The 9,796-nt window shown below is 41.8% G+C and overlaps 1 non-coding gene across 1 annotated transcript; it reads right to left on the reverse strand.

The window, feature by feature from the left end:
* Window positions 1-1,385: 1,385 nt before the first annotated feature.
* trnat-agu (transfer RNA threonine (anticodon AGU)) lies at window positions 1,386-1,459 on the reverse strand. Its single transcript has one exon. It is a non-coding gene; the product is annotated as a tRNA-Thr (tRNA).
* Between the last annotated feature and the right edge of the window lie 8,337 nt (window positions 1,460-9,796).

The following is a 9,796-nucleotide window of genomic DNA, read 5'->3' on the forward strand; positions in this document are numbered from 1 at the left end:
AGTGGAGTCCAAAGGGCAATCCAAGACAGAGCTGGCCCTCATGACTAGTTTGTTGAGTCCCCTTCTCCCTCCTTCTCCCTCACTTAAGAAATCTTTAAGTTCAGAACATCTACATTACCCCATTTCTTAAATTAAGTTTGAACTTGTCAGAATAACGTTGTAGATAAACTGGAAGAGCCAGAATGTAAATGAACGTGTCTTAAACTGAAGCTTGGAAGAGCGTAAATCATGTTACAGATATCTGCAGTTACGTCAGGATCTAGGGCAAGTCAGAGGCAGCGAACATACTGTGACACTGCAACCGTAACCTTATATGGCCGCATTTACTGCCGTGTCAGAAAAGCCTGAGGATGAAGTTCTCGTAAATGTTAACCATAAGCGTCCTTCAAATGAAGCTGTGGTTCGCCGCAAAGTTGTTGTTTTTTCACGGCACTTTCCAATAGTCTCATCCACCACAGCAGTCACAGTTCCTTCTGCTTACACTGTTTAAATGCTTTGCTGAATCAGTATCCAGTATCTATTTGGACTAGTTGGAATGAAATGTTATAGATATCTGGGGGGAAAAACGCATTCCTCTCATTAGTCACAGTGTAATCACAACTAGTCAAAGTCAAGCCGTTGACCTCAGTAAATGTAACTCCAGATAGTCACAGTAATAAATGTTCTAATATAATGGGAAAGGCATTTTAGCTGCAGCTTGTACTCCGAGGGAGGTGACGCTTTGAACTTTCGCAACCATCCTTAAAAACACATGGTTTATATGGTCAGTTGTGCCACTGAGTCACCGTGGCCCTGCTGTCGTCATAGACTGCCGATTAATGTTTATCTTTTCATATTTCTAGGGAACCGCTCATCCAAATGACTTCACGTTTGACAATGCACAGCCTTGAATGCCCAGTGACGTGGCCACCTAGTTGGAAGTAGACTGGATGCGCTGTTGTTGAGAAACACAAAGAACAGACAAACATACACACATGCTTGTTGACATGTAGCAAATATAGGCAATAGATGATGAATCAAGCGATTAGGACGTTACAGTTACTGTCAAATTACTCGTGTAAACTTGTATTTACTGTAGGGTCTTCTCTCAATATTTTAACTTGTTTGGTAAATTTGTAATGTGAGCCGTATTTCTGTATCGTAAGCGTTTTGTTTTGAATGTGCTTTATAAATAACAGTGACTTGACTCTTTTCAGAGCCAGTTGCCAGGCTGTCAGCTTCAGTATTTAAATGTTTGTGTCATTGGTTTTGTTTTCTGATACTAAATATGTTTTGTGTTGTCAATTTACACACCATTTTTCCTACAAGTTGACTAATGTGTTGTCATATTGATTTATTTCTAGAATCAGGAATAGTTTTTTGATCCCCAAGGAGAGACTGGTTAAAGGCACTGCTGGGATTCGAACCCAGGATCTCCTGTTTACTAGACAGGCGCTTTAACCAACTAAGCCACAGCGCCCATGTGTTCCTGTGTCCTGCAGTCTCTTCCCCACCAGTGCATGGTTATCTTAGACCCACAGCCCTGTGTAGCGCTGCACAGAGCCCCATCAGGTATTACATAAGCCCACAACTCAGTCACCGTGCAGGTGGAGTGTGGTGGCGTTCTGCACCATCCTGCTTTGCAAAAGTGAATTCCTCCAAAGTGGGCCGCAGCCATCTGCCTCCACCTACTGAGATGAAACGAGCTAATTGCATTCGGATTTCAAAATGTACCCTGTGTAGTTCAGCATGTTCCAACCAGTTCTACAAGCGAGCAGGAGGGAACAACAGCCCCACTGTTGATATGAAAACACATACACCTATACACATGCGCCTGCTTACACAACAAACACGCTGTGGCTCTCAGTAATCCCTGTATTTCCTGGAGTTGACATGCAACTGCTCTATTCATCCACATGTGCCATTTTTACCCCAGCTTCTTTGAAACCCAGCGCCAGACTTAGACCCCCGATTTCCGCCCGTTGACAGATGTGAACACATGCTCGCACACAGAGATCTGGAGTTGCATCACTCCTTCCCCTCTATGCACCACGTTCCCATCCGCAGCATGTGCTCCTTCATGCATCAGTGCAGCGTAAATCTGGGACAAAAAAAAAAAAGGAGGCACATGGCAGTGGGATGCTGTGTGCAATTACTGCTAATGATATGCCTCTATGCAAGCTGTGGCCATAATTAACTTTGGAGGAAGCCTGGCCTGTCTGAGCTCTGTGTGAGGGGATGCTCGCAGGAACAGACACAGAACTTAGACCCAAGGCTAAGAAAGCAAACCTGCCTCTATTCAGACAACATGTCTGCTGCCCCAGATTACACAGATTGGGTGGTCTTGTGTAAGAGGTAACATGATGCGGACGTCAATGTAATTGTTTCCCCGGAACTTTGCTAAAAGTGGAGAGGCTCTGGTGAATCAGTGGTCAGCAGGAAACTGTAGAGGTGGAGATCACCAAGTGTGGAAGGCCAAGAAAAAAAAGAGGTAGACAGAAAAAAGTTAGTCATGATAAGATCAAAATTAAATAACATAAAATATCATGGTCACTCATGGTAAAGGAAGTTACATGAGTCAAAATAAAGACATAAAAATTCCTCACAAAATTTGACTTACTAATTCTAAATCACAACAAAAATCTAAATGCTCATCATGAATAAAAACCATGAGATTAAAAATCTAAATTAGGATTTAAAAAATGTCACATATTTTGACCTAAAGTTATTAGTTATTCATTTTAGAAATAAAAATGAGCACGGAGAGTCAAAATTATAGGATGATTATTAGGTAAAAAATCAAAATGAGGAGATTTAAATCCAAATTAGCAAGTTAGAATTGCAAAATTATAAGAAGTTAGGCCAAAAATTTCCCTTAGTACGTCAAATTTACAATTTTAGGCATAATTTAGATTTACCAGATGCATTTCATCTCTTGAGTTGTGATTTTTTAATTTCATAGTCCTGATTTACCATGAGCATTTGTATTGTAACTAATGTCTTAATGAGTCAATTTTTTGATTAAGTTAGTCAGTGTTTTTATTATTGATTGTCTCATAATCATCTCCTAATTTTTACATACAATTAGCATTTTTTATTTTTGTCATAAATAAATCATAACTTATTACTTACATCTGCTTTAACTAATAACTTCATATCAAAATCTCAACTTTTATATTAAAATGTTGACCATCAACAAGCATTTTTATTTTTGACATGACAATCTTCTTCAATCTATTTATTGCTTTTCCCGGCAGGAACAGGCTTCCACAGACTTAAGCCCCGCAGAGCAGTCAGTTGGACTTATTGGACAAATAAAAACTCATACACTGGTACTCATAAAGAAGTAGATTTTTATTTATTTGTTTTCTCTCTACCTCTGAAGACACGTTTGCTCTTCGTGTCTGTGAAAGTGAGCTCCGCTAAACTTCCGTCATGGTAAAAATGACGAGCATGCAGCCTGACGTGTCCGTGTTTATGTGACGCTCTCCACCTGTCCGCCGAGTTGCTAGGCAAAGAGCACGGTGGCTTCAAAAACAGGCCTTGGCGTGTCTCCAGGGCCGTGCACGGGAGAGCTGTCACCTCCTTTGTCCTTGATGGCTCGGAGTCATTTCTCACCGTTGTCATCTGTATTGACAGACCAAGTTTGCTGGCCAGGCTTTTAAAATTGAGTCGTTTTTATTGATCCGGGCTAATCATTTGGGGTTTGATCACTTCAGTGCCTTATTTACATTCAGTAGCAGCTCACCTCCCCCTCTCTCTCTCTGACTTTATAATACATTAAGGACAATAAATGCCGTTTAAATGGGTCATTTTCTGTCCTTCTTATGGGATTTTTCAGCTCGGCGGGTTGAAAATAAGTATTGAAACTTGTGTCTCCGTGCTGGCGATCAGAGTGATTCTTGGAAAAGGACATTGCAGCATTAGGAAGTTCCTTGAAAAGAGATTCTTTATGCAATTTTTGAATTTCTCTCAGCATATAGCTGCCAAATATGCAGCCTTTCCCAAACTTATGCAATTCCAGGAAGAGGATAGACACATTACTCAAGGACCTGGGTGCGGTTCCACTTGACGATTTTCTGTGGGTCAATCCATGTGACCTGGGTAATCACAGTCTGGGTCCGGGCAGGAAGTAGCCGTCACTTAAGATGGACTTTAAACTTTTAAACAGTGGTGCGTTCGTGTGTCATGTCCCCCCTCCACCTCCTCCCTCCCAGTCAGACACGCCGGGTTTCCTCAAATATTAACACAAGTAAACAGACTGAGCACACATTAGGTCTTCTTTGTCAAGGCCGTTTTTATTTCAGGTCGTTCCAGTTTGCGGGGCCGTTCGTGGCCGTGAGCATGAATGGCTTCTTCACTGGATCTTCCAGGATGCGGCTGTGGCTCTGCTCAGCCATAAGCAGCAGCCCCAGGCCTCCCCGAGCAGCTGTCAACGGGCTCTAGAGACAGAAAGGAAGGGAAAGAGAGAGAGAGAGAGAGAGAGAGAGAGAGCCGCCCTGCCCCCAACTTTACCAGCCTGCCTGCTTTCACTGCAGGGACTACAAGGGGGGGATGGGCATTCATACAGAGAGATAAAACATGGAGAAATCATGTGCAATTCCTCAGCATCCCATCATGACATTAGACATAAAAGATGTACACTTAAATAAATAATCACAAGCCTGCACTCATCGGGTTGATTTATTTGACATTTCCTAAATGGATTAACCCATTCTTGGCCTTACGTGTGTTCCCATCTGGCCTTCTCTTTCTTTTCTTTCTCAACCTCCTGTTTACCACCTCCTCCATTGTCCCTCTGACTGTACTGGTGTGTTTTTTTACTGACACCACAGCCAGGCGAAACATCCTCAAGGGTTTTTAAACCGCTGGTGTGTCAGTGTCACCAAAGGAAGGAAGAGAGTCTGTGGCGTCTGTGTGAAAAACAAAATGACAGGATAATTTAGACAAGGCTGACTAATGATTGCATAAGAGCCCGTCGGGGCAGCTGCACATATCACGAACGCTCACGTATTTCATCAAGGAAGATAAAAAAAAAAAAAGCAGAGTAGTTAAAAGGTCATGTTGTATTAATGGGTAGCTCGCTGCATTTGAAATGTGAAAATGTTACAGGATCAGACACGAGCGAAGAAGAGTTTCTACCGGCGTGTTTTTGTTGTGTTAAATCTTCCCATTTGCCGCCAAGCGTCCGTTATAAATCTACTTTAATAAGCTGCTTTGTTAGCTACAGCAGAAGGTGATGGAAGAAGGCTTTCTTTTAAAAGATGAGTAATGAGATGCAGTAATGAGTCATATTTGACCTGAAGACACACTAACACCGAGGATTACTGATGGCATATTTCAGAATGTATTCACTCTGAATAGGAAAGAAGGCGCAATGGTTGTAAAGGAGAAGGTAACAGCCACAGGTTTTAGAAGTTACCACCAGTTACAATGTCATTTTAAAAGGGAAATGGATAAAATAGGGTCATACTGTAACTAAATTCCATTTCTTCTTATTGAATCGTCATGTACTTTTTTTTAAATTAACTTAACAGAAAACAGTCGCTGCGTAAGATCTATCTGATGATCAAAACTGATGTTTGAGGAAAATCACAGCCTATTTTCATGACGTAGCTGTAGCATGAGTACATAGAGGCCTCCCTGTTTGTCCCCTGTAATTATTGAATATATGTACTGTGTAATTAAGAAGTACTTATAGTCTAATTCAGGGCTGCAGCTATTGATTATTGTTCTAATTAAGTATTTGGTTGGTAACTTGTCTTTGCAAATGTGTTACACCCTGATTCTCTATTTGCCGCTGACAGTAAGTAGATCTGTATGAAAAGCGAAGACACTGACACTGCAGGAATATGAGCTACAGAGTCACCCGACTGCACAGGATGTTGTTCATGTTCTCAGCAGTCGTTCGAACTTCTGCTATATTTAGAATATAGAGCTGTTTATCTTCAGTGTGATGCTGAATAAGTTTATTGCATAATCTCATTTTCAGTTTCACACTGAATTAAAGTTTCTTGCCATTTGTTCTCACTCTCGAACAAAACAACACATACAGGGAGCGAAGGACGCTGCATCATCAGCTTTAGTGCTCCAACTCCAACATCATGTGAGTCTGTTTTCATAGAACAGGAAATTCAAAGAGACACTGCATCTACCACGCCCATGTGTTTGCTAAACTTCCATGTCTCCGAAGAGCCAGAACGGTCACACACTGATGCGATAGAGAGAATAATATCACTGTTGAATAGCATTTTTTTGCTCTGGACATGAATTAGTGCCATGTGAGCGATGGGTGGGTCAGCGTGTGGAACATTCAGAGGAAAACTATGCATGAGCTTGCCCAGATCAGTAAAGTCCAGACTAAAACAATCCAGACTAAGATATATGTAACACTTATATGAACTGCCACGACTCTCTGTAAACACACTCGTGGTGAGCAGAGGATGAATCCTGATGAATTTCCCCCTTGGTGGATATCTTGTCATAAAAGTTGTACATTCATCACTCCTCGAGCCAGTGTTACACAAGTGTCATACTTTTCCGCATCGGTGAGTATGCAAGGACCTACATGACAAGAAATTTGTCATCTCCCCCAAGTACGCAATAGTCTGCACAGATCTCTCTGTGGATGTCCACATGCAGTCCAAAACACGTGTAAATATGGACGGTCTGTGCAGCGACTACAAGGACAGCACTGTGTATTTGTAGAATAAGTAGATGCTGATCTGCTGCATGTATGGAATAAAGCCCTCGAACTGGACCAGGAAGTGGGACAACATTAACAACTATGCATCTGTTGTGACTAAAGCTGCCGCCTTCAAAGAAGTAGAATCAAGGCTTTTTGCTTTCCGCATTTGCAAGCACACAAATGGTCCACGTTTCCATGCAGTCTAAAATTAGTGTTTATGTGGCGACTATGCTAAAGGCCAGTGGTGTTCACTTCTGCTCATGTATAGAACCGAGTTCTCCAAGCAGACTAGAAAATGGAACAACAAGAATCTGTCTGTGGTTTCGTGTGGCATTAACTGACTTAATGTCCAGCATGATCAGATCCAAATCTGGATGTGTTCCATACTTTGACCACATATGGGCCAAACCATTTCAATCAGCATTGACTGTATTTTGTGTTAAGTGCTACCATGCAGGTTTTAGCACGCTTACTATGCGAAACTAAGATGGTAGTTGCTAAACATTACACCTGATAACTGAGAGCATGTTCTGCTCCCTAGTGGACGTGCACATAGATAGCTCTAAAAGCTGTGGACATGAAGGGTGTGTAACAGTTATTATTAAACTACTTTTCTAATACACTCGTAAAGTAGTTTGCTTGGAAGACTCGTTGCACACAATCGCAGTAGGTTTTATAATCTGCGGATACACACTACTGCCATGTAACACAAATTCTGGACTCTTGTTGACTTAGGGAGACCTCAGCAGGCCCTCGAATGCTTGCAAACATGGAAAGTATAACATCGGCCTTCCATGCACGTGCACTACTGCCTCCATATGAACACACATTTTGGACTGCATGTAAACATCCATGTAGGGAGCCTGCATGGACTTTGGGTAGAAGGCAAAATTTACATGATGTGAACGGACCCTCGCGTACTCACAAACATGGAAAGCCCGGCACTGTGACTGTTAGCACGTTCTGACGTAAGCTTTCACGTCACACTGTTGCAAACCATGCTAAATGCTAATTTCCATGCTTATACTATAAGGTCCAAGGATTTAATTACACGCTATATGCATCAGTGCTACTACTTTGTTTTTACAGATTGTGACAAATCCCTCAGAATCATCCATGAGCCGCTAATTACATAAATATGGGCAAAATTCCTTTTTTTTTTTTTAAAGATCATCTAACGTTCTTTTGCTGAGCCAAACATAACCCAGCTGGTAATGGGAGCTGCTGAAAACCCCTAGGGCTCATTAATAAATACATTTTAACCGAGGCCTGCATCCGATTATGTATTCGCCCGCTGTATTAGCAGGGTGACATTTCATTTTCCTGCATACCCTCCCTTTCAAAGTGTATGTGCCAGTCAAACTATTCTCTGGAGAGCTGTGACAGGACTGAAACAGGTTGACACATATTAGCCAGCTATGCGTGGGAAGGTGCATTGTGGGTGGGGGTGGGGTGTCGGGGGGTGATTCTTGGCACACACTGTGAACAGGGTGTGTTAATATCTCAACATGCAATCGTCTTTTGTCTCTCGTTTTCTGACTCTGTCCACGGTCCAACATTCCGTACGAGTGTCGGTATTTACTGCACAGCTTTTCTTGCTGGAGTCTCTTTCTGCCTCGGTTTGTCAGAGTTACCCTCCAATCCGTGCGTGCCCTCTGGCTGCTCCAGTCCTTCTTTATCTGTCGATTATTTTGAACCACAGCGTGTTGCCAACATCAAAAGCATCTGGCACAATGGAAAAGGACATTCCAAGATCATCGACTCACACACACTGAGTCAAACACACACACACACACACACACACAGATCCTGTTCTCATCTGTAAACCGTGCAGATTAGCGGCGGGATCGTATATGAAAGGATCTTATATCGGAAATGCTTCTGTCTGCGATTGTGCAGAGTGATAATATGATGCTTGATAATAGAGGTGACATCTGTAAAAAAAAATAAAAATGGATTAGGTAACGCATGTGTACAGTGTGTGTGTGTGTGAGTGAGGTTAGAATAGTTTAATCTGTGACTCTGCAATGTGATAATGTGATTCTTAACGGTGAAGTAAATGTGTGAAAAGTAAATGTGAAAACAGCAGCGTGTGCGTATAATAAGCTTTTGTGTGCGTGGACGTGCACACAATTGTAGATTTTTTACATACTTGTGTCGACTTTCTGTGTCCCTCGTGTGTGTGTGTGTGTGATTGTGTGTGTGTGCGCGGCCCTGCAGCTATGCTGATCCCATCTGTGAACCCTGCCTCCTCACAGCTTGATCCCAGCACCACCTCCATTGTCTCTCTAATCCAGGACTATTAACATTGCAGCACTACAGCGGGCGCTTACTGGAAGCTCCGGATGACTCCCAAAACTCTCTCCTCTAAACAGACTGCAATCTAATTAACTTGGAAGGGGGTTGGGGGTGGATGGGTGGGTGGGGGCATCAGGCTGCTGTGTGTGTGTGTGTGAGTTTAACAGGATCCAGTGGATTAGCAGCCTTTTTATAATGGGGTGAGACTGAGCTGCTACAGGTGTTAATATGAAAATGGCCACAGTCTGGATTGACCACAGGGTCCATATGCTGCCTTGACTTACATGTAACATCAGTCACATATTTCACATTGATTCCTGTGAACAAACGACCTTCTGATGACTTTATTGATTAGCACATTACTGTTTGGATGTGTGGTGACCAACAAGAAACTGTTCTTATGAACCTTGCTACAAAAATTCCACCTTCACTTGTTCAAATATTACTCTGATTCTAATCGACTGTGCAGAATGATCAATAAGTTTCTGATTGTGACCTTACTTGATTAGGCTGCTTGACTTTAATAAGCCTTTTTTTTTTTTTTTTTAGATCACCTTCATTACCTTGTAGGCTATGCTGTGTCATATGTAACTTATTCTAGAGTCCCTAGTCAGCCCTATTGTATAATGTGAACAGATTTTTGTAATGTAATGTGTATCTATGTTTACAATTGAAAAAGCTCATTACTGCATTTTTTGTATTGAAAAAAACATTGATGTTGAAGTTTGTCTCTTCTCATTGATTTAATCCTTTTAAACTCATCTTTGTGCTTCACAGTGACACATTTAGCATTTTTTGCCATGAAAATATCCCCTTCCTGTCTTGAAATTT

The sequence above is a fragment of the Stegastes partitus genome, unplaced genomic scaffold, assembly GCF_000690725.1.
Source record: "Stegastes partitus isolate 25-593 unplaced genomic scaffold, Stegastes_partitus-1.0.2 Scaffold688, whole genome shotgun sequence".
NCBI classification, from domain to species: Eukaryota; Metazoa; Chordata; class Actinopteri; family Pomacentridae; genus Stegastes; species Stegastes partitus.